Here is a 26,896-nt window from a genome sequence, read left to right on the forward strand (position 1 = left end):
ATGCTCTCAAATTCTTCTCAGAAGTCAAGTGTCATCCTAAAAAACTGATCTTGACTCCAATTGTGAAAAGCATTATACATTATACTGAAAGGTTTGACTCTGTTCTGTGGTCCAGTGATTATCTCCCTGAGTGAGTCTTGTGCATTAGAACTGCAAGATGCATTGTAGACATGAGATGCTTATATCTTCCACCAGACTCGATGACCTAGAAACTCTTGGGATGGAAGGGAGCTCATAGAGTTTTGGTGCCTGTCCATTGTTTATAGTCAGCATGGGGAGTCAGTAACCACATGGGACAATGACATTGTCACACACATGCTTAAGAAAGATTCCTGTGATGCTTGTGTAAAGTAAGATGAAGGAATAGACAACAAACAATAGCTGACAGAGCTAGAGAATCCACTATTAGATAATTTCCTAAATTTGAGCTGACAGTGATAGCTTGTCTTTTAATTTCTCATAGTTTTTATTTAATTGAGGAAGATTCTACCTTATACATATAACACCTGAAATCATTGTTGTAATTGCAACATAAAAATACTTTTATGGTGAGCTTGAAAATTACTTAGTTTGGCAATTATAAAGTTCAATAAGAAATGTAGCAAGATTGGTACATAGCTGCAAACAAAGGACTTTTTACACTATATTGATTACTTAGAAATGAGTTGTTTTTTCTGTTGCTTAGAAATAATTTAATATATCTATTATTCTAAAAGTACTGGGCGAAATCTTCCAACAGAAAATGCTGGGTTTATTTATTTATTACAAAGTATTTTAAAGAATAGAGGGGAAAATGCATTGTTTTCTTTCTCTCCTCTTGCTTTTCTAAAAGCTTAATTGAGCACAGCTGTGATATGGCACAGCCCTAAAACAGGAAATGAGTGTTTCGATAATGCTAGATTTCCAAAGCATTTAAGCGTCACAGTGAAAATACCAACAATACCTTTTCAGATTAACTCAGAAGGGTAAGATTTAATTAACCAAACTATTTTAGGAGATACTATTTTCATAAAGATCTTGAAAAAGATTCCTTTTTCTAAATTCTCAGGATAGACCAAAAATAAAAGCAAAAAAAAAAAAAAAAAAAGGGAGAGAGAAAAGGAAGAAAAGCAAGGATACAAAATACAGAAAAAGGCTGCTGTTCCAAGCCAAATTTTTCTTTTCTGGGCTGCGTCTGCCAAGTGCAATTTCACATTTTTGATTTAAGAGCGGTCTTCCCAGGATCACTTCTTCAGCAGGATTGTGGCCAATGATGAAGTGTCTGGGCTCTTGGACAAGGTTCTTAAGCACTTTGCAATGACTCAGTTTGGGGAAAGAAGTTTTTTGTTTTTTTTTATAAAAAAGATTTCCAGTGTCAACAAATGTTAAAACTAATAGCAGCCCTATGTCATACACATTTTCTCCCACCACCACCCCTAGTTGAGTCCAGGATTTATGTATTACTGACAACTCTGACCTAGTGACCTTGTTGCTTGCAGCATATGAAAACCCTTGCTTTCGACCATTTGACACTAATGCTCTTAGTACCAGCTTGTTGAGTTTGAATTAGTTGCAAAGTGTGTTCAAAATAATAATATTTGTTTTCCCTGTTTTTCAAACGGGCATCATCAAGAAAACAAAAGGAAATTGAAGGAAATATATGTACAGAAACAGCTAATGAAAAGAGTCACATATAACATGCACACTTTTAAGAGGTAGTTTCATCTATAAATGAAAAAATAGTTTGTGCTATATGAAACTGCTAACAATTGACCATTTTTGAGAATTACTTTTCATATGATCTAACCTGTGTGTTAAGTCCACTCTAATGCATAAATTTTGGAGAATTGTATACTTACTATGTTACAAATAAATTATAGATGAGAAAATTAATCAGTTATAGCTAGGACTATCTCATCAAAAAGACAATATGATGAGCAAATAGAGAAGACTAGGAAAGGTTGAAGAGAATTCAATTAGATTAAAAAAAGAGTAAAAATCATGGCACCAGACACCCAAGGCAAGGCTAAAGCCCTTGGTGTGTGGGGAAGACACAATGAGGAAAGGCGGACCAGGGTACTCAGCACTTTGTACAACCTGCTAAAGGAATTTAGATTTTATTCTACAAGCAACACACAAGCAGCAGTCAACCACAAATTACTCAGATTCAATCTGTGCTCTAGAGAGCTAAATTTATTCACTGTCAGCTATATCTTATGGTATCTATGTACAAATTAGAAATACATTCCTTGGAAAAATTATGTAATGTACTGATTTTTTGTTAGAACAAATCACTTAAGTGTCATCCTCTGGAAAATTTCCAAAATAAAATGTAAAAATATATATTGTCTGCCACGTGAATGGTACGTATGAAGTACAGCATCTTTTGTACTAACTATAAATATAGGAACTGTATCTCTGGGAACCACTGAAGATTAATAGTATTGAGGAGAATACTGAAGTGAGTTGGGAAGCTTTTATAGTCTTCATGGGTCCAGGCAAAAGATGATGGAGCACTGGAAAATGGAGGTGACAGATGTTACAAACTCAAGTTCTAGGAGGTGTTAAGTGACAAGATTTAAGAAGTAGGATTTATACATGATTCTAAGAATTGTATTCAAAAGAAGTGTTTGAGGGGCATTGGCTTTAACTGTGAGCAGAAATCCATGAGGAGTGACAGGTTTAAATAGAATTTGGAGAACTAAATTTTGAATATACTAAATTTGAAACAAGTGTGAAATACACAGAGTTGTCAGTAGAGATCAAGAACTCAAAAGAGGGACTAATGGCATTTCCATGATTGGTCAATGTATAAATTAGGAGAAAAACTGAAAGCAAAAGGACCAATCTAGACAAGAAATGGAAAGCAAAACATAACATGTTTGAGTAAATATTCTGGAGGAAAACCAGATGGAAGAGAACTGGAAGGAGTAAATGTCAAGATATTACTCATCCTCCTGGTAGGAAGTTAATGGTCAAGGAGTTAGGAGGTCAATGGTTATCTTTGTTAGAGCAGTATTGAATGGTATGGTAAAGGTAGAATTCAAATTTCTGGATGTCAAGGAAAGATGGAAAATGAAGATATGCAAGCTATGAGTATTAAATACTTTTGTCATTATAATTTAAAAATATATGACTGCAGAGTAAAGGAGAAATAAATGAGTCACTGTGGAGGAAAGTTTCTTTCTGTTAAGGATTAGAGGGTAATGACAAAGAACATTATGCAATAAATACAGGCATGCATACTATATGAAAGATGGTGAATTAACTTTGAAGTTTTAAAGTCCCCCAGAAGAATGTATGAGGTACATAGTAACACAGGACTAGTTGCCAATTGGGAACTGGGCAAGAGGTGTTATGCATTATTAGAACTTCCTCAGTTTCTTTACATGAATATCTCTTATTTTCCTAGGCTGTAGTAATTTGGAAATTTAAGAGAAAAGAGGATGAAATAATATTTTCTTTTTGGCTTGGAGATATTTAGAGGAATTTGAAGCAATGGTTTGTGGCACTTTAACCTGTCTACAGCTTCCTCTAAAAAAGAGAAAAATACCTCCTCAGCTTTTCAATGGCCTCATCTTGTTTTTGAGAACTAATGAAAGACTTGAAAATGCAATCACTCATCCTTTATGTAAAAGTTCTTTCTCCACATGTAGATTCTGGAACTCAAAGCAGTGCACTCATATTTAAAGCCTCTTAAAATTGTTGGTTTCCTCCCCCTCTTTCCCTTACCACCATCAGCACTGCAGCCATTTGGATTAATTATGTTTAGATTTCCAGGGCAGAGGATTTGTTCTGAGGACAGGTGTGTAAGCACATTTCCCTTCTGTGATTAAACAGAACTAATGTTCCTTCTAACATCTGGGAACAGAAGCTTTTTTCTCCTGAAATGGATTGACAGGAATAATCTTCTACATTGAGTGTCACTCCGGTTCCTCCTCATTTTTGCACAGACTACAATCTTCTGAATCTGAGTGAATGATGCTATACATTATTCCCAGCACACAGAGGGAGCTGAATCATTTTAAGTTCACCTGGGCTCTGATTAGACACAATGATACATGCAGCAGGAACACATCGGAGACCATCTGGTATCTATCATCCTAGGCTTATTGAATGCACCTTTAAAGCTAAATGTAGCCCCTAAATCTGACTAGACCATTGAAACGTTATTTGTTCTTCCCTGCTTGTGAACATCTGATAGGAATATACAAAAAGTAAAGGCATCCAGAGTGAAAATTCCTAAAATTTAATCAGATCGGATAGGAAAAGAGTACGTTTTGTTTTATTTTGGTGAGAAGATATGATGTAAAGAAATGACAGCTTGAAATTTCCAAAGTTTATCTACCTGGTAGAGGTTTGGAGGTAAGGTGTCAATTATTTAGTCTTAGGTCAAAAGCAGGAGAATCAGAAAATGTATCAGTGCATAATTGTAATGTGATTCAAAAGAAAACAAAAAACAAAAAATATTGAACACAAATAATGAAGAATGTTAGATACAAAACTGTAACTGTTTTTAGGGAGCAAAGATGATGGACTTGCACATTTCAGCCAATATAGTGTCTTTATTTTATAAATTCTTTAATCACTTCCTTAAAATGGCCAATTTCTCAGGAAGCTAAATATTTTATAACCTCTTTACCCTCATTGGGTTAATGTATCTGATTTTGCAAAAACTAAAAAAAAAAAAAAATTAAGTACCTACATGGATGACTGCTTAAAAGTGACTAAAATTGTCACTTTCAATGCCTGGAATAGTTGTTCCTACTAAAGAAAATGTGTGAAGTATGACGGGATAAAATTCTTGCTCTTATTTTTTTTAACCTATTGCAAATACTTCTATCTTTGAGAAACAGAATAACCACAGTTTTTTAAATATATAGTAGGCACAGATCTCTGAAATAGGCTAAGAATTCGTATTAATGTAATTGATTCCTTTTTGATCTATGACACAAACACTGAGGACTTCTAGGGGTGTGCACAAGGCCTGTGATTTGTTTGCTTTGATAACTGGATATTTTTAGAGTTCCACTGTCCTGATTTGGACTTCCCAAAGTTCCCTCGAGACCTTTCTTTTTGCATTGCCCTCAACAAAAATGTGCTAACTGCATTTTTTTTTTTTTTAAGAAATGGGAGAGAAAGAAAAATAAAATAAAATTCTCCTTAGGCTGTATGACATCCTGTCTGGAACAGACCTGGCAGCATAGAATGTGAAAAAGGTCCCTAAACTGAGTGCCAAAGTTTCTGTTTGGATTTCCTTTCCTATTATGTGAAATAATCATTATTTTCTCTCTTTTGAGATAAAAGAAACATGTGAACAAGGTTCTGTATGAACATCAATGAAACTAAGAAGCTTTCTTTATAAATCAATACGATTTAAATTAAGGCACCCCCAACTCAAAAACCACGATCTAGTTGCTAGAAAGATAGCACTCAATAAAGGAACATGAGAAGTATTTGTATCATAAATTGTAATTATTTTTTACTCATAGGGTTTTACTGATGTGTTTTGTGGGGTAGAAATACATATAAAGACACAACTGTATTATATGAAATGGCTTAGATGATTTCGGGGTGGTTCTCTAAAGACATGCTTCAAAATATTATCATTTTTAAAGATCAACATGAGAGAAAAGGTTTTAAATAATAGAACTGCAGCAAAGACACAGTCTTGGCAATGAACACTGACATCCCCCAATGACTTATATTTGATTGTGCTGAATGAATAATGCTTATGAATTAATGTAAATTATTTATTGAAATTCTCATACCTCCCCTTTAGCCACCATTTGTTAGAAAAAAATGGATCCCCAAGGAACTCTAATCTGAGCTTTCTGTCAGGAACATTTTAAATAACTCATATAATAATGCTTATGCACCTCTTAGCAGGAACAACTGGAGTCTCAAAATGTCCCCTAGTGAATAAATACAATGTGTACATTCGTTCCTCTGATAGACTCATTGCCTTAATTGGACCTTTGACCTGGAATAGAATGGGGCACTTGGGATCAGGAGGTACATGTTTCTAACTGGTTAGCATTGAGTTTATTTCTCTTTTTCCTCACTTTCTCTGTTTCATTCTTGCTATATCAGTTTGGCTCTGGCTTTCAATATAAGAGTTTACATAAGAAGTGGACATGAAGACTGATTTTTCTCAATTTATCTCTATCATTGATGTTTTAAGCAGAGCGGGAAGCTCTCCTTAATTATTTTATAATCAACCAGATGATGCCACAATTTGGTGTGTCATGGCTGACTTTACGTACTGGTAGTTTAAAGAAAAGAGATTAAGGAAAACAAAGAAATTAAATTAAAATTCTTCATTTGTCTTTTAAATAGAAATATTAATATTCTGAATGATAAAAATAATTCATAAAATTTACCTTAAAAATCTGTATCACAAAATTCAAACAGAACAAAGAACAAAAGGAGCAACAAAAATTTAAAAATTGGAAATATATAATTAAGTATAAAGTAGGTATAAACTTCCATCCATTAGTTCAGCAAATCCTACTTTAGTTAGAAGTAAATTTTTCCTTTTCAAATCTCTGGTTGTATTTAGAAATTTATTCTTAGGTCTTAAATTGCCAATTTCAGTGTTAATTTCCATATTAAGATTTGTGTTGCTAATAAACTAAAAGAAACATTGCAGTTTCTCTTGCATGTTTACTTTGTCAGAGTTGTTGTCTTACTTAAGGTCATTTATTTTATATAACTCTTGTTAAAGTGTCCCAGTGCTTTTGGGGACAAACTTACATTTGAGATCATTGTACCTTGCCTTGTATAGTGCAAATTTATGTCATTTCCAGATGTTTCTCAGTGCTTACTGTTGACTTTTTCTGGATTCAATGACTCAACTTACTTGGCAACTTGACTTTTCAGAGTCAAGGTGATTATGAAACAAATCTCTTTATATTCATGGTGTTGAGCTCTCTAAGCACAGGTTTCTTGTTTAAGATAGTGGAAGTAAAATGGAATAAATATCATAAGAGATTTTCTATCCTTCAGCTTTCTTTCAGCTTTCAACTTTTACTGATATTAGAAATAATGAATCTAGAACAAGGGAGACATTGAATACAAAATAAGCAGCATGAATAATATTATGCACTTCACATTTGTTCACTCCAAGAGAGTGAGGATTCCACCAAATTAAAATACTTGATGGGTTCGATGCATTGCTATATTCAATGCCATATTCAACTGGGTATAAATAGATTTTGAGAAACATTTTCAGTTTTAGAAGTAAGAAGTTGGAGAGACCTTCAAGTCAGATAAATTTTAAAATCTCAGGTCCCAGGTCAAGTAGTTTTACAACCTGGATAGAAACTTTGCTGTTTGAGTTTCTTATCTTCATACTCAAGAAACAGATACAAATAATCTATTTCACAGAATTTTGGAAAGTATTATGATAGTAACGTGTAGTATCTGGCACATAATAAATTCTGAATAAACATTCAATTAACACTTCAGAAATACATTGCTGAAGCATTTTTTGAAAAATGATCTTAAGTGATAAAATACAATACTTCTCTTTGTGATACAAGTATATAAATCAGTATTCTTTTCCTGATACCTCTAATTGCTCTTAGCATCAGTGATGGCCAGGTGGGGAGTAGTGTAAAAAGGTAGTTTAGCTTACGGAGTTAAATAAATGAAATTAATACTTATCTAGTGACTATTGCCACATTATTTCAAGTAATCATTTAAAAGTTTCTATATATTATTTCATTTACTTCTTGTACCAATTCTAAGTGTGCTATTTTTATAGGTGAAGAAACAGAAACTTCAAGATATTTATATTTAAAGAAAAGATTTGTTTCCCTCCCAGATTTGATGTGCTACTTAAGCACTTGCATGTGATAATGAGAATAACTGAATTGTGATTCTTTTACTCATTTATGAAATTTGTAGTTTGTCCAAGACCAGGTTGACCAGATCTGGGTGGAAACTAATGGCACTATTGATAAATCCCCTCTCAAACTGCACTTACTCTGCTGTAGTGTGAGGATACACTGGAGCTGACTTCTGGGTGTGGCATGGAATGGTTCAACATTTAATGTCCTGGGTGATAATGTCTATGGTATGTTCCCAAGTTCTTTAATGCTTTTCTCATTTGGATTTGAAAAAGCAATGAATTGACGTAATTTCTCTTTGTCTATTGTTTTAAATTGGACTGCAGTTTTATAGCTATAGTAATTAAAAGCTAGGCAAATTGACATAATTATAAGGTATTATATTTTTTAAAAGGAACAGAAAGATGTTCTGCATAGTACTGTAAAAAAATTAGGAAAAAAGGTAAAGGAGGATCAAGCCACCTAAGGCATGTCTGGGACATTAATCTCAGGGTGGGGAAGATCACGAGAACTAGGTTTGTTTTCTGCCTTGCCAAGGTCTAGCTGCAAGCACTTGATCAAGTCATTTACCCTTCCTGACCAGTACTGTCTACTCAAATATAACTAAAGCCATATCTTAAAAATTTTTGGTAGCTACTTTAAAAATTAAGAAATAGGTGAAGATGTTTAAAATTTTTTTCTTACTCTAAAATATGCAAAACATATCCAATCAATTTAAAAATCATCATGGCATTTTTTCTCTCACACTATATGTTCAAAATGCAGTGTGCATTTTACACTTGTCTCCTTTTAGGCCAGCCACCTTGCAAATTTTCAGTAGCTACATAGTGCCAGTGAGCATGGTAATGAACAATGTAGTTTTAGACTCTCAGGTTCCTCATCTATAAAGTAAAGGAGTTGAATAGACCAAATCAATCCCGCCTAAGAATATATTTATTCTGTGGTGCTGTTTTTTGTATAACATGATCTTACAAGCACAACCAGATGCCTTTTTTACATAACCAAATATATTAAATAAACATGCCAAGGTACAGTTTCCACATGGCAAGTGAAAAGATTAATCCGAAAATATAATATTTAAATGAAACAGTGTAGATCAAAGGACCTAGCATAAGTGCCTACACACTCTCGCTCTCTCTCTCCTCTATCTCTACTATCTGTCTATTTATACTGTCTATTCTCTCTCTCTCTCTTCAATTTAGATTAAACTATCCTTAGTATGAAAGCTAAGAGAACAAAGATGTCTTGTAGCGAAGCTAATCTATAACTATCAAATATGGCATTATACTTGCTATTTCACCCAAACTGACATCTGTCATTTTTCGTCCTGCCTTCTTATTCTGATAGCAGAGGATCCCTGGAATTTTGGCGGAAGGGGTGAGTGTTGTGAGGAAGTCTAATGGTAACTTAAGTATCGGACTTTCCCTGAACAAGGAGTAGTACATTATCCAGTGTTCACTACCAACATCTGGACTTTTTTTTCTTCATACTGGGGATCGAACTTGGGACCTTGAGCTTGCGAGGCAGGTGGCGGAACCATAGAGCTAAATCCTGGCCCTAACATCTGGACTTTGAATGTGAGGCAGAGAGGTCCCAAGAGGGAGTAACAGTGGAGAGGTCTTATTCCAAGGGGGCGTGTGGGAGACACTGCCCATTTATTCTCACTGGGCTTTCTCTGGACCTTCACTGGACGTTACCCTTCTCAAGCCTGGATATGGAAAGATTCTGAAAGACTCTTTACAGATTTCATGTACATTCCTATTTTCAATTAATATAGATGCAATCAGTTTCTGTTAAACACTCTGACTGGGCAAGGTAAGAAAAACTATAATTACACTTACTACACACCACCCTCCGCTGACCACACCTCCAGAACAAATACCTATCTCCATACTTTAGACAGGTTCTTTAAATCTAAATATGAGGTAAAGTTATTCACTTTTTAAAGTTTAGGGTAGCATAGTTTCTGATATTTTATACTGTAATTACCAATATGGTAGCCACTAGTCATATATGCTCTCTGAAATTAAAATTAGTTGAATGTAAATTAAAATTAAAATTCACTTTCTTATTTGTACTAACCAAACTTCAAATGCTCAATAGTTACATGTGGCTAGTGGCTACTGTATAGTACAACACCAAAAAGCAACATTTCCATCATCTCAGAAAGTTCTAGTTGACAGCAGTAGTCTTAGGAATTTCCAGAAAACTTGTTAAAATCTTCATTAAAACTTGAGGCAATTCCTGCCAAAGATCACTGAGTGAAAATGAAAAGAGATGTGGAATGCATAAAATAATTCCTACTGAAGAATGAAGATTAAAAATATCTTCTATAAGAATAAAACCAATAAGCAAATGTATTAAGTTAAAGAAAAAGTTACATGAAGGATAGTTTAGTTCATTGAAAAAGTGTGTGTAGAAATTAACAGGCATTCAATAATTAAGTTTTCTTTGAGGGTTTGGGATTTCTTTTTCTCATACTATTTTCCTTAGTAGACACCGAGCTATTCAATTATGGATTATTAGTTTCCTAAGTAACTATAGTAACTTGCTAGTTGTTCTCACTCTCTTTAGTGATAGGAAGAACACATATGTCACTTTCTGGGTCACAGGCTCAGTTACCTGCAGAAGCGATGGAACAGTCTGTCTCCAGAAGTCTCAATCCAAACACCTGTTATTTGTTGGACAAGGTATACTGGGGACAGGTGCATAAGAATCATTTCTGCAGCATTATTTAAACTTAAATTATCCAGCCCAGGGCCTTCAGGAACTCTGTCTACTATAAAACAGGAAACTGGCCATCTATCTTTTCATAAGTTCTAATCCTGAACGGGGACATATCTGAGTTTCTTTAAGGGGCAGGAAAAAGTAATTTACCTCCCTGAAGTTATATAACTAATACTGATCCTGTACTGTCTAGGTCTCATCCTTTGATATTAGCAAGTCCCCATCCATTCTCCCAAGCAACTAGGGAATTAAGACATCTTTTTTCAAGTTAGCTTTAGGTAGACAAAGATCTTCAGAGCTAAAATAACTTGTGATGAGTAAAAAGGAAAAAAAAAAAATATATATATATATATGTAAAATTCATTGTGGTATATATCACAAACCAGAACCAGAGAAAACATTTCCTGCTATTAAGTGAAAGATATGAGGAAGAGCAAAACTGTCAAGCACATAAACCTGCATTAAATTAGGTCACTTTCCAAAGTATCTTATTCATGCGTATGTAAATAAATATATGCTTTGTCCTTGGTCCCTGAGTCTGCCAGGTCTTGAATTCCAAACTTACTCAGAACAACATGACATTTTACATTTCCTTAAGTGGTTTAGTATTGGCTGTGCCAAAGTCTTCCTGCCTGCCTGCCAATTCTCCCTGTAAGTTGTACATTTGATAACTTCCTTCTGGGGGCTGCTGACTTTTGTTGTATGACAAATGAATTAACAATACAACATCATTGGAGTGATTTCTACATAATTAATATACATTTGACATTTCAGTGAGTTTATGCAGTGAAAGGCACTTGTTTTTAACGTATTCTATCTTCAGCTTTGCTTGAAATGTTTTGGAGCTATTTTTGTAAACTTTTTGGAAAAATGGTATTATTTCTATTCCCAGTTTAAATCAAATTCCATGCACTTTGATTTCCTCCATCTACAATTCTCTGTCTACTTTCCTAATGCACCCATTAATTCTAAAATGGACCATCACTGGCCTTTAAGTAACCCACTCAGTCTAATACATAGTTTTGCTCTCCCCTGATGATGTTAAGCTGGGACTCTGCACTGGAAATGGTAGTAGTGTGATGGAGTGGGACTCATCCCCTAGGAGAATGCAGATCTGAACTGAGGAGAAAACCTCATTATGGGGATAATTTACTTTCTGAGGATGGGCAGGAGTTGTTAATGGTACCTTCTTGTTGAGATCTGCTGATTCAGTTCACCATCTCTTCGGAAAAGAAGCCAAGCAATATCATCCTTAAATTCCATTTTAACAAAACTCCCAAATAATAATGTAGGTATTCCCACACCTTCCCCCCTTTTATTCATCTGTAAAGATATTTTTCCCAGCAAATTCAGACAGAATAAGTTTATAGGTTTGCAGGTATCTTGTAACAACCTTCCTTAGCATTTGCTGTTTACTCTGATTTTCTGAAAATGAGTCTTCTCCTGCAAGTCTTTGTAATAGACTCAATATCAGAGAAAGGTAGAGAGTGGTGAACAAAAGTCCAGAATATTGATTCACATTGGTTGGATTCTCATGTCACTGTTACTTAGCCTCTGTGCTTTAGAATGATAAGATGATAAGAATGATAAGGTAATAATTTATATCATACAGGATGTTTTAAGGATTAAAAATAACATAATGAGCTTAGAAACAGTCATTAAATGTATGTATTCTTCTAAAACATATTATAATTTATTATGAAAAGTGGGATGTCATTCATGTCTCGATAGCCTTGTCTAGCAGCCTAAATTAGTTAAATCTGGTATCTTCTTTTTTATTTATTTGCTAATTTTTTTTGTTTCCCTGGGATCAAAGGATATAGAAGGAAAGAGTTACTTGCTAATATTAAGTCTGGGAAGCATAGACAACTAGAGGTCCATTTACAATTAGCTTTTTTGTCTTGCTAAATACAAGGAGGTGTATCAGATCATCATGTGTCCTCAGAGTTGAAACTCACATGATTGTATGCAAATCCATACTTCTGATCAGAATATTTCTTAGGACTCTAGATAAGAAGTCAAATCAAATGCCCAGGTTAAAAATGGTGTAAAATATATTCATTCTCTTTCCTGTACATTTCAATCATAAATAGCCCAGGTATGATAAAGTCATGCTACTGACCCTTCACCATGACAAACACACTAACCTCTCCAATGCATATATTTACATAAATGCATTTCTTTGATGTTTTCATTACTCTTTGACTTAATTATTTGAGGAAAAGACAATATATGACTATAAGCTTTGGAAAAGTTCCATGAGGTTTAGCCTTTGGATATACTGAAGACTAAAAGATTTCAAATATATTAGCTATTTATGGAAAGGTACTCAAATAAATGGAGTGTTAGGGAAGTTCATTAAATCACCAGTGGAATTTTCCAGCCCTCTGCTTCCTACTAAATTCTAGAACTGTGTTGTCTAATATGGTAGGAACTTAGAAGTGGCTACTGAAATTAAACTAAAATTAAATTTTAATTTAGCGATAAAAAGACAGCTCCTCATTTGCAGTAACCAGCATGTAAGGTGTAACTGGGCTGACTGCACAGATAGAGGATGCCTTCATCATAAATTCTATTGGACAACATGGAAGAAATGAACAATTGTGTCATAGCCACTAGAGAGAAGGTTAAAAGATAACTCTCAAAAATGCCTGAAGGCACCAGAATAAGATTTATCCTTATTAAGGTTAATTTTCTGTTGAAAAAGAACTTACAGTTTTATTTTCTATATTGGTGAACCTACATTCACAGAGACTATCAAACTAGCACTATTTGTGATTTAGTCTTGTATATGAAATTAAAGCTGATAGCAGGAGAGGTTTGTGAAAAGCTTCCAACATGAAAGTCAGAGACCTAAACACAAGCAATCCAAGTACACACACACACACACACACACACACACAGAAAAAGAGACAGACAGAGACAGAGCTACAGAGACAGAAGCAGTAGAGAGAACAGAAAAAAAAATTTTCATGAGACATAATAAAACACATTTATATGTGAAACTAGAAAAGCATGCTGTTAAATAACCAAAAGGCAAGAAAAACACTGAGAAATTAAAACATGAGAGTATATAACCTCCCAAATAGCAAACAACTTTAAAGAAAAATTACAGAAAAAACTTCAAAATTGAAAACAAAACAAGAAACTAAAGGTAGGAACAATAGATGAAATGATAAAAAATAAGAAATTAATTCTAAAGAACCTATATCTAGGTAATAAGTGAAATAAAATAAAATAAAGACTCCTGAGAAAATTTGTCTAGTGTTGTAGTAGCAGCCCATGGAAAACGCAGTATACTTTAATATTGTTCTTTCTTTAAAAACTTAAGCAAAAAGTGTATTTATTATTTCTCATAGCCACAAAGTCCAGGGTATAAACCAGCATCAGGCATGCTGGATCCCTGGGCACCAACATTGTCATCAGGACTCAAGCCTCTCCATCTTTCAGCTCTGTGTCCTGTGCATGGGCTTCATTCTCTCACTTATTCATTCATCGTGGTACACCCTGTTCGTTTTAAATGTTTCTAATCCTACAAAGCTAAAGCATCTTGGTAAAGAGAATTTTTCCTCCTTCATAAGTTAGTAAGGGCTGGAATGGATGCTGGCCAATCAGGAACTACTGATGTCCAGGATAGCTTTCATCATTATTACTTTTCTCATATCTGGGAATCACATTGATAAAATTTTTTTAAACGTGAGAACTTAAAATGCTACATAGCAAAGTTGAACCCCTACATTCCCCTGGACAGCTCATCAAGTTGTTTACCAAGTGTGCATTTGTAATCAATTCCTTAGAGTCAACCCAATAGATTTTTCCATTTATAAAGCAGAAGATCAACAACAGGGCTAAAAAGATCTGAATTCTTCCTGCTTAGTTATTTGCATGAATGAAGTAAACTATTCAAAAACCCTTAAAAAAATTAAAATGGTGGATAATGAGGCCATTTGGGCAAATTCATTAGCATCAACACTTCCCAATGATTAGCACAAAGTGCTACCAAAAAAAAAAAAAAAAAAAAAAACAACAGATCCAACAGATTGCCATAAAGTTTTTGAAACCTAAAAAGTGCCAATCATTGATGGCTATGTAGACTAAAAGGAACTCTTATATTTTTCCAACAGTAAGATCCTAGTAATGTAAAAAACAGCAATTTCATTCCCAGGTAAACAACTCTAGAAAGTGTCATAGAACCATGCATGATAGGCATGTGTAAGAATATTACTAGTAGCAGTCTTTGTAATAGCAAAAGTATGGATGCAAATACCTACCTAAAGTAGCACAGACCTAAAGCATATGGTCTATTCATACAGTAGATTAGATATGGAGCACTATAAGAGTTGAAACATAGCAAAATGTGTCAACATGGATGAATCTCAGACACATAATACTGAGTGGAAAAAATAAGTAACAGAAATTCACTGAGTAAATGCATATACTATACTTCTATGGGGTCAGAAACAGTTACATAATCTTTTTAAGGTAACACATTAGGCACTGTGAACACAATGCAAAAAAAAATGAGAACAAATGAAAAGGTTTCGATAATGACTACCCCTTAAAAAGAGACTCAAGGGGATGCGATCTTCAAGGAACATGTAATATTTTTAAAAATTTATATTAAATGTTTTATTTAAAGGCTGTAAACATGAAAAAAAGAACACAACACAGATTACATTATGATGACCAAGGCAGTGTTCTACATGACAAAAATCAAAGAAAATTTATACAGTAAATATACCAGCGCTGAACACAGTATTGGAAATTTAACCCAAGACACATATGCATAAAATGATCTGATCACAGGGTTGTGCAAAATAAAAATTTTTTAGAACACCAGAATGCCAACCATTCTGACTATAAACTGACTTATTCCCCTAAAGAGTACTTTGAGACAATTTCTATATGACATGAAGAGAACTGACATAACACTTAAATACTACAAAAATAGTTGAAAATATATTTGTAATGCAAACCTGTATAAAATATACAGTTAATTTTATGACTTAAAAAATTGAAAAACAAAAGACCACCATGAATAATGGTGAAAACTTCATCAAAGAAAAATGCTCATCATTCGGATATCATTGGCAGCAAACTGATAAGATTTTGTTGAGGGGAACAAGGAAGGTATCTAATGAAGTCATTCATGCAAAATTTGTTCAAAAATGTTGATAAAGTTGTAAATTTCTGCTTGAACCATCTTAAAATGTTATACCATGAGCACACTTTCTACTATTTAACAGGAGGACAAAAGAATAAAAGAATATCTTAAAGAAAGTGTTGTTTCTCAAAATGAGGTTCAAAAGCCTGAAAGAATTCTAATCTGGGCTCAGTAATAAACATGTTAAACAAGCACCCTGGGTGATTATTCTATATTCTGAGTGCCCTATGGAAAAGAGTAACACTTAAAAGCAAGATTATAAACATATTTTTGACATGTTAGAATTCTCTATAAGTTATGTTGTAAATACTGCTTTTTGAATCAAAACAAGTTCCAGGCATTAAGAGAAACATACATGCCTCTGAAATAAACACATAAATGTCCCTAACATTTTCCTCTGATGTTTTCATTATATGAAGAAAAGACAATATATGACTACAAGCTTTGGAGAAGTAATAGTTCTCATGAAATGGGGCATCTAAAAATGGTTAAAAGATAATTTACTGTTTACAAATTTTAAATTGTTCTAAATTTAAAATTAAAACATTAACTAAAATTAAATTAAACTAAGATTGTACCATTATAACTTATTTACATTTAGATGATGATGGTTACCTTTCAAATCCTTGGCATAAAAATTATACTAAAACAGAAGGAAGCTATATAGCATCTTAATTTTAGTTAATGATCTAGTTTTAAATTTAGAATCATTTAAAATTTATAAACACTTAAGAAATTATCTTTTAATCATTTTTAGATGCCCCATTACATGAGAACTATTACCTTTCCAAAGCTTGTAGTTGTATATTGTCTTTTCTTCATATAAAAAAAGATACAAGTATATGTATTTTTATTCAAAATTGTTGCTATTTTTTTGATTTTCCTCAAGACTGCATAAACTGAGCCCAAAAGGTACAGGAAATGTGGTTGGAGAGAAATTAGCACAAGTAAGATATTATAATGAAAAGACAAATTGTTTTCTTGTATCATAAGTAAAAAGAAAAAATATTAGGCATTATGTCTCACTCAACAAATGGAATGCATACACAAGTGTGGTTTAACAAGTGATTGCCTCATTGTTATTTAAATTAGTTCATAAAAATCTAATCTATGAACAAAAAATTCCATATTCTCTACTATAGACTATAAGAATCAAGAATTACATCTAAATATAACTTCAAAACAATAAATTAAAATTAGCTTCCATAAAATTCTGAAATGGTTAATTCTATCCAGGCTGGTAACAAGTTTTTCCAAGCATTAAATGGCAACATAAGCAAAATGCATAGTTGAAAAATGAGGATCAGACCCATTCTTCATACATCGTAAGGCAATATACTCAAAACCTGCAAATTCATATCCATCAAGCTCCCTCACCATGTCATTATCATCTGGGGTGAGCCAGGCAGGTTCATTAGTACATTGAGGATCAAAGTTGTCCAAATCAAATCCCTGAGATATTTGGTTTAAAGGGAGGTACCACCTGCTTTCCCTCCATCATGTCCCAGTCCACATTTTGAAAGAATGGATGCTTCTGAACATCAGCAAAGCCTCTGTGAGGATGACAACCCAGCCGTTCTTTTGGGTCCCTGTTGAGAAAACTCTTCAGGACACTTGCAGCTTTTAGAGACAGACAACGAGGTATGAAAATGTCTCTTTCCAAAATTATTTGCAAGATATTATTGATTAAGTTTTCATAAGGGTTATCAGAGCTCTCATCAAGACGGAATTTAGACTATCTGATCATCATCTCATACATCAGTACTCCAAGAGCCCACCAGTCCACACCAAAACCATAATCTTCCCCTCTTACAATTTCTGGAGCCAAGTAATTAGGAGTGCCACAGAAAGTGCTGGTTGTATCTCCTGGCTGTAAGCCTTCCTTACACAAGCAATAATCAGTGAGTTTAATGTGCCCTTCTGTGTTGAGTAATACATTTTTCCAGTTTTAAATTTCTGTAAAGTATTCCTCCCTGATGAAGATAGTTGAGGGCTAAACTGATTTCTGTAGAGTAAAACCTAGCATGTTCTTCAGAAAGCATTCTTTGTTGGTGCACATGAAACAATAGATCTCCTGTATTTACATAGTCTAGAACAAAGAACACTCTGCTTTCTGTCTGGAAGCAAAAATGCAGTCCAACAAAAAAAGGACAATTGGATGCCTGCTGTAAAACCTGCTTCTCTGTCTGTACCCGATCAATGTTGACATGCTCTTTTTTCACTGCTTTCATTGCCTACATACGAGCTGGTTTTTTTCAGTTGAACCAAAAGTACTTTCCCATAACTTCCTCTGCCAATCACTTGGAGCAAATCAAAGTCCTCAAGACCTAAACCAGATGAAGCTTTGGCACTTTCCCCAGTGTTCCCTGCCTCATTCTCTTCATCAACTTGTTCTAAAGCCTCATGAGTTGAAAGGTTATGTGGGATCACTGTATGTGCAGGGTCTGAAGCTATGGATGATGGGTCAACTGGCACCATGGTCTCTGATGGTAAAGAATGCTGCCCACATTCAATTGTGACAAGTTTGTGGCACTTCTTGTGAACCGAGAGTTTACAGTTGGTGCACTTATACACCTGGCAGCCAAGTCCCCCTACATGGTCTGTGCAGACAGCACAAAGAGCTAGCTTGCTGAAGCGTTTGGCCTGAAAAGCACAGCCATTTACATAATACAGCTTTCTCCAGCACCCTGCAGCTCTATGGTGGATGGATTTATCTTCTCCTGGACAAGGCACTTTAGGATGTTCTGGAGTACAAAGTGATGCCTGCATTAAGAGCTCAGACTCTTTCTTTAGCTCAGAAAGCCTAATGGCTTCTTCTAACTACAACTGAGGTGCTGCAGTATGCAGGTCTCCTTCCTTCTCTACCCTATGTGTGGTGAAAGGCTGTTTATTGTCCAAACACCACACATCTTGCTCTTTATCACACAGGCCCTCAAAGGAGCTGGAATTCTCAAAAGATCTTGTCATGATGTCTCTTCCCAAAATCAGGGCCGATCAGGTAGAGGTGTGGGTGGTGGAGGTGCCCAGGAAGAAGAGGCCATAGATGGGTTGGCTGCCCAAGAAAATGGGCAGGAAGGGCTCAGAGAACGAGTGCGGCCTGACTGGCTGCAGGGACCACACTGGCTGGAATTCTGCAAGGTCTCTGTTAAGATGTCTCCAGTAGTGGCAGCCAAGCCTGGGTGGATGTACACCAGGCTTCTCTGAGTCTGTTGGGGGCCGGTGGCTGTGCCTTTGGTCTCCCTCCCTGGACTATGACTCTCTAGGTTTTCTGGGCCTGGGTCTGGGGAGCCCAGAGCTAGTGGGTGTTTCTGGGCCTGGTGATACTTGTCCCATGCTCTTCCCCGTTTCTGTACCATTGGTATTTGGGCTTAGGGAGCCTTCACTGGGGTACCTTGATTTTGGTAGGTCACTGTGGTCACTCCCAGGGAGACCATCCCTGGGGTGTCTGTGACAGTTGTGTGGCTGCTGCAGCGTGGCCTGCAGTGTCTGGATGGATTCAGCCATCTTCTTAGTCTTTCACAGACACTTTCTCTGCCTGGGGTCCTGAGGCTGAGGCCTCACGAAGTGGAGAAGCAGCTCAGCATGTTTGCTGTTGACCCTCTCTGGCCTAGTGAGCTTGGGAGACAGCTTATACTAGATTGTGACACCCAGTAACAGGGGTTCCAAGTTCTGTTTGGAGATGTTGCCAAGGAAGTGAGCTCATGTCTTGGGGGTTCCATAACCCAAGTCTCCATGTAATAGAAAAGCCTATAGCCCTGTAGAGATAGAGACCCCTAGACAGGGAGAGATGGGCCCCTCCCCAAAGGAGTTCAGATAGCTGGCAGAACAGTCTTATCCACCCATAAAAAGCTGAAAGTCTGTTGAGGTTGCACCTCTTCTGCACATCATACCCTGCAAAGCTTGGTTTGCTAAGATCAAAAGGAAAAAGAGCCTTGGCCCTAAAATGTAAAAGACCCTTGAAAAGACCCTTCCCTGTTGTCCCTAATAACGAGCTAAGTTAATCATTAATTAATCAAGTAGGGGCGCCCTCAGCCCAGAGGCAGGATAGGCCCCCAACTACTATAAAACCAGCATCTTGAGCCCCCCTTCAATCATGGCTCTGTTTTGGGGACCCCTGCCTGTCTCTCTGAGAGAAAGCAGCTGTACTCTTGCATGTTTGCTGAATAAAAGAACAACTTTGCTTCTAAGCTTTAGGTCTCTATCTGATTCTTCCACAACCTTCTGCACTGTTGGGAGAGTCAGGCCCTGGACTGCAGGGACTCTCCACCTGTCTCCGCCCAAGACAGCCATTTTTTCTTCATACTATATAAATCAGTGGCCACTTATTTTGTTATTTTTCTCTAAGTATCTATGAATATTTTTATCTACTTATCATCTATCTGTTAGTTTTTCACCTTTGCATTATTGGAGCTTGTACTCTGTATCTCCTCAGTGAACTATATTCTCACACATTTTACTTCAGATACCCACTAAGGGTCTCACTAACTCACCAAATTGGTCGGGCTGGACTCCACCATGTGTTTCTCTTACCTCAGCTGTCCAGAGTGCTGGGATTACAGTCTAATTCAATGTGCTATTTAGAAACAGGAAAATTTTTGATATTTTAGCATTTAAAGCAACATGTGTGCACTGACAATTTGCATGTAATGAGCACAGTAGTCAGGGGTCCTTTTCATATAAAACACATTTTGTCTGAAGATACGAGGCTGGAAATTTTCACTAGAGAGCTGTGAAAGTTTAGGGTACTTTTCTTTCCTGGATCAATTACATCATAATTTTTATTTAATTTGGGAGTATTGAGCCTTTCTAGAAATTTCCACAAATTTTCCTTAAAAGGAGGACTGCTTATTTCAAAGTGCAACTACTGAGGTAGTGGATCCATAGCAGGTTGAAGCTTTGAGGCGCACGTAGTATTCGGGATAGTGACACACTGTTTCCCTGAAAATAAGACCTAACTGAAGTACCTAATCAGAATTAGCCCTAGCTGATCATAACCATGGTGAGGGCCAGTGTCATGCAGAAGATTAGACCCCACTATTCTCTTGCTCCATGGGTACTCTGTAAAGGAATCTAAGGCAAGTATAGCCTCACTGGGGTCATCATTATTTTTTTCCTGGTTGTCTTATTTTTGCAAAACCATAGTAGAGTAAGGCAGTAGAGTATTTGGTGATTGCATGGGAGACAGTCTTTGTAAACCCTAGAAAGCACCATCTCAGTGGCCATAATGAATATGTACATACAGCATCTCCAACTTTCCTTGTGGCCACTTATAATCACTTCCTGTCTTCCTGCCCCAATTAGCCCATACACTTTGTGTCTCAAGTGGGTAGGTTTGCACTTTCTAGATGTGAAGAAGCTATAACCATTCTCCATGTAGTTTTTTGAAGAGCTTATGCATTCATTAAAACCATGTTGATGAGAGAGAACTGACCCACAGCGACACCTTGCCCTGCCAACATAGAAAGCTGAGCTGTGCAGGAGGAGCAGCACCTCCCCCACATAAGTGAGCTGACCTGTGATGGAGTAAGTCTGAAGTGCCCCAAAAGGGATCACAGTATGGGGCCGCACAGCTAAAGGCTACTCAGTGGACCAGAGTGTGTTGATGAAAACACCTGGGATAAGAAGGGGGAACCAGAACCCACGACTGTCAACATAAAGTCCAACCCCCAAATGAACTCCCACTTTGTGGCCTATGTCTAGCAGAAAAAGAGGGCTGATTGTGCTCCCCATCTACTAACAGGAGCAAAAACATTGTAACCTTGGCTTGGCATTGTAACCACGGGATGGGTGGGGGGAGTAAACAGATGGGCCTCAGTATGAGGCCCATAAGCCCTAAAGCATGGCATGGAAAATCATGTCTGGCTGAATACCAGGACTGTAGATCATAGAAATTACTCACTCAATAACAAAGTAACATTTTCTTGACTCAACCTTTTTTTTTATTTTGTATTGTTTTTATCTTTTCTTCATCAGATTTTTTTTCAAGGGCATGGAGGTTTTTCTCACTTTTTTGTCTTAATTTTATTTTTTGCCTCTCATTTTTTCTCTTCTGACTTTTTTCTCTTCATTCTTTTTTTAATCTCTTGTTTTTGCTGTTTATCTTTTTTCTTCTTTTTCTTCTTTGTTTTTTCCAGTGAATATTTTTTCACAATTATTTCCTTTTTACTCCTTAATAGGACCCTCTATCTTACTTTCTCTTTTCCTTCTCATACCCCATCAATTACTTTTTTGAATCTTGCTTTTTATATTCCCCACTCTCTCCACCTTCATTAGAATGAGAACTCTGCTTTATTAACCTCTAGGTAGCTAACTTCACATGATTCCTGTTGAGTACTGTGCTATTGTTAGAATAAAGTTGTTCCATTCACTGTAGGTCAATAGGAGGACAATATTTGGTTTATTTAGCGTTCAAACTATAATTATACAACTGGTTCCTATGGACAAGTCTGGTACAGTGGTACCTTGCTTCACAAACTTAATTCTTTCCACAATTCTGGTTGCAAACCAAATTGGACAAGAGCCAAATCAAATTTTCCCATAAGAGAAACATTGAACCTAACCAAGGAATTTGATTAGGTTCCTGCCTAATTCAGTTTGCAACCAGAATCATGGAATGAATTAAGTTCATGAACTGAGGTTCCACTGTACTTTGTTGGTCCTTAGGTTTTACCATGTTGAGTTTGTGTTTAGTGCTATAATTGATGCTGATTTTACTCTTGTAGCCAAAATGTCATAGCTGTTGCTATCAATTGGTTTTATTTATTTAGATTCCTGAGGAGTCATTAACAATATTGTACCCATTTTGGGAGAACTGAATACTGGGTGAAAATGCTGGCACTTGCCATCTCATGGAAATGGAGGTGGTTGGAACCTGTAACAGAGGCAAGGGCCAGTAGTTAGCCACACTCAGAGGACACCACTCAAATTAGACATGAAGAAATGTTTCCATACTAGAAAAAAAGAAAAAGCTTTCCACTACAATAAACTCATAAGCCTCAACACAAACAAATAAACAAAAGTAGAAGCATGAAAAGACAAGCCAAGAAAATGCCTCCCAAAACTCTCAACTTCCCCAAAGCAGATCCATGGGGTGTGGAAGGTGAGGAAACCAAAGGCCTCACACTGAAATGATTTCCAATTTCAAATTATGTCAAAGGGAGAAAACAAAACAGTTCAGTAAAGCAACTGGCGAGATCTCATAAGATACAAGTAGCAAGATATTAAGCCAATTATATGAAATCATCAGCAAGTCCAAAGAACACTAATAAAAACATGCAAGAACTAAACAAAATGATGAAAACATGTATGATCAGAATAGTAAAGAATAAGGGTTTATAAAACTGCTTCAAATAGAAATTCAGGAGATTAGAAATTCTACTGAAAGTAATGGCAGCCAAAGTGACTGACGTGAGGACAGTCTCAGAACTAGAAGATGGAGCTGTTGTCGGTGACCAAGTAATGACAGACATCTTAAAAACAACAAAAGGCCATGAAAATTGGATCCAACAGCTCCTAGATGATGCAAAAAAGACTTAAGATTAATCTGAATAAGTAAAAAAACAGAAGATAGGACTAATGGCATAAAAACCCTATTTTCTGAAATAATAGCCTAAAACTTTTGAAATAAGGTAAAAGGATTTCTCATACAAATAAGCGAGGGACATGGAACCCCAAAAATCTATGATCAGAAAAAAACTTCCCCATGACACATCATAATGAAAATCTCAGAAGTTCAACATGAGAATAAAATCTTAAAAGCAATTAGAGAAAAGCAAAAAATCACTTAGAAAGGTAAACCCTTTAGAATTGCATCAGACTTCTTGACACAAATCTTAAAGGCCAGGAGAGTGTGGAGTAAAGTGTTTCAAACCCTAAAAGAGTACAATTTCCAACACAGGATGATCTATCCTGTAAAACTGTCTTTCAAAATTGATGGAGAAATAAGATACTTTTGTGATAAAAGAATCAAAGGAGTTCATGACCACCAAACCAGCTCTCCACAAAATTCCCAAGCATACTGTAGAAACAGACAGTGAAGCTGACAATGGCATAATGTCTAATAGAGTGAATATGGCATGTAGAGTTAGCAGTTAAGTGGAAGGAAAAGATGAGGAATCAACAATAGGAAAATAAGGCAACTACAGCAAAAAGACAGTACATATTAGTAATAAATCTCAATGTAAATGGTCTCAGTCCCCCAATCAAAAGACATAGACTGGCAGAATGGATCAAGAAACAAAATCTAGCCATATGCTATATAGAAGAAGCACATTAAGTCCAAAAAAATCTAATAGACTAAAAATCAAAGGATGGAAAACAGTATTGCACATAACAAGAACTTGAGAAAAACCAGGTGTGTCTATCTTATACAGTAGCAACTTGATGAACTTACTTTCTTCTAAAATTTTGAAAAAGGTGGTCACTTTTGTGTATGTGTGGGGAAAGAGGTATTGTGGTTGTCACTTGATGCAGAGTTTGCCAACAAAAAGAAAATTTTGCCAAACACCTCTGTGTGTGAACCAAATTGTTTGGAACAAAAGCATTCTCGAACTGAGGTACTACTGTATTCAGAAAAAGTGAAGTTTATGACAAAACTGATTAAAAGATTCAAAGAAATTCACTACATATTGACTGAGAGAACAGTCCCTCGGGAAGAAATGACAATTACTGAAATATACACACCACAAAATGGTGCACCCAACCTCATAAAACAAATATTATTTGACATAAAAGATCAGATAAATATAAACGTAATTTTACTGGGGAAAACTAAAAACACCACTATCACAAATAGACCAACTAGACAAAAAATCCCAAAGAAATATCAGAGTTGGCAAATATGCAAATGAGAACTTTGAAGGCTGAAGTGGGGAAGTGTTCCATGGGAACAGCAGTTGAACATGGTGAGCTGGTCCAGAGAGATGGGCGAGCGCCTTTCTGATGGGACCGGTGATGGCCTTCATTGCCCTTGGCAGGAGGAGGAAGCCCACCAAGTCTGGCAGCAGAGGCTGAGCAGAGGCACAGGCGGCAGGGGAGGCAGAGGCGGACACGGTGGCAGGGACGTGGTGACTCAAGGCAGCTCCATGTTATGAAGACAGTGTGGAGTTTCCAGGCCATAGTAGACATTTACTGCAGTGTCTGAGCGAGCAGAGACACCAGGGCTTTCTTTGTGACTGCACTGTTCAGGTGGGAGATGCCCAGTTCCAAATGCACTGAGCTGTACAGGCTTCATGCAGCATGTATTTCCACCTCTTTTATAAGGACCAGCTGGACAAAAGAGACATTGTTCATTTGAACAGTGACATTGTTACAGCCTCCCTTTAGCTCTCCTGCTTGAATTCGTTTATGAAGGGAAACTCCCATTCAAAGACTTGCCCATTGAAGACATGCTAGCAGCTGCCAGTTATCTCCACATGTATGACACTGTCAAAGTCTGCAAAAAGAAGCTGAAAGAGCCACCATGGAGGCAGGCAGCACCAAAAAGGAAGAAGATGTTTCAAGTTGTTTGGACAAAGTTGCGAGCCTTTCAGATGGCAGCAGCCACATGGCAGGCAATTTGCCCAGTGATGAAGATGAAGAGGAAGATGAAAAATTGAATATCCTGCCCAGCAAACGGGACTTGGTGGCCAAGCCTGGGAACATGTGGATGCAATTGCCCTCCGACTCAGCAGGCATTCCCCAGGCTGGTGGAGAGGCAGAGCCACATGCCACAGCAGCTGGAAAAACAGTAGCCAGCCTCTGCAGCTCAACAGTCTTTGTCTCAGAGGACGTGCTGAGAAGCAACCTGGTGCAGGTGAAGGTGGAGAAAGAGGCTTCCTGTGATGAGAGTGATGTTGGCACTAATGACTATGACATGGAACATAGCACTGTGAAAGAAAGTGTGAGCACTAATAACAGGATACAGTATGAGCTGGCCCATCTGGCTCCTCTGAGGGAGGACTCAGTCTTGAGGGAGCTGGATCGGGAGAACAAAGCCAGTGATGATGAAATGATGACCCCAGAGAGTGAGTGGGTCCAGGTGGAAGGGAGCATGGAGAGCAGTCTGCTCCCCTACGTCTCCAACATCCTGAGCCCTGTGGGCCAGGTCTTCATGAGCCCCCTGTGTAACAAAGTGTTCCCCAGCCCTCACATCCTGCAGATCCACCTGAGGACCCACTTCTGGGAGCAGGAGGGCATCTGCAGCAAGCCGGCGGCCACTGTCAAAGTGCCCATGTGCTCGCTCTGCAGGAAGACTTTCTCCTGCATGTACACCCTCAAGCGCCATGAGAGGACAAACTCGGGAGAGAAGCCCTACACGTGCACCAAGTGAGGCAAGAGCTTCCAGTACTCGCACAACCAGAGCCGCCACACCATGGTGCACACCTGCGAGAAGCTGCATGCCTGCAAGTGGTGTGAAAGCAGGTACACGCAGTCAGAAGACCTGTACAGACACATTCTAAGTTCCACTGTGAGCTGGTGAACTCCTTGTTGGTCAAAAGCGAAGCACTGAGATTGCTTGCTGTCAGAGACTGGACCTTAGAAGTTAGCTCTCAAGAACTTTGGAAATAATTTTATATATATATGTAAATAATATATATATAAATTATATATATATATAAATTATATATATATATATACACACACACACACACATGTATATATAGATCTCTATATAGTTGTGGTATGGTCTAAAAGCAGTCTTGTTTCCTGGAACTAAAAAGTTGGGATCTTGTTTTTGTGCTTTAGAATAACAGCATAAGAATCTCACTAATTTAGCATTCTGATAAAAGAAACTTTAGAGTAAGTCAGAGAATAGAGAGGTATCTTTTCTTTGAGGGATAGATGAAGTAAGCCAATGAGAACCTTTGAAACAAATTGTCCTATCACAAAATGCTTTCATATGGCTTAATTTTGTCAACACTGCATTGTCTTTGGAGTTCTTTTTTTGTGCCCCACATTTTTGGTTTTGTTTTTTAAAGTAGAAATTCCCTCCAGTTTTATTAGCCTCTGTGTCTCAAACTGCACGAACCTTTTCTAAATGTTGGAAACCTGAATGCTTTTAGACCCAAATGGAAAAATTTGTGAAATGCTCGATTATCTATTTTTAAACAAGCAGTTGACTTAAAACTTTCTGTGGCAACTTCTGGTTTTCTGACCATTCCCAGTGAGAAATTCTGAAAGTGCACTGTGATCA

The 26,896-nt window shown here is 36.7% G+C and overlaps 1 pseudogene; it reads left to right on the forward strand.

Moving 5' to 3' along the window:
- The first annotated feature begins 24,792 nt into the window (after positions 1-24,792).
- On the forward strand, positions 24,793-26,271 carry LOC147826436 (zinc finger and BTB domain-containing protein 18 pseudogene; annotated as a pseudogene).
- The last annotated feature ends 625 nt before the right edge of the window (positions 26,272-26,896 follow it).

The sequence above is a fragment of the Heterocephalus glaber genome, unplaced genomic scaffold (assembly GCF_053883595.1).
Source record: "Heterocephalus glaber isolate CG9 unplaced genomic scaffold, H.glaber_assembly_v1.0 deba00001472, whole genome shotgun sequence".
NCBI lineage: Eukaryota > Metazoa > Chordata > Mammalia > Rodentia > Bathyergidae > Heterocephalus > Heterocephalus glaber.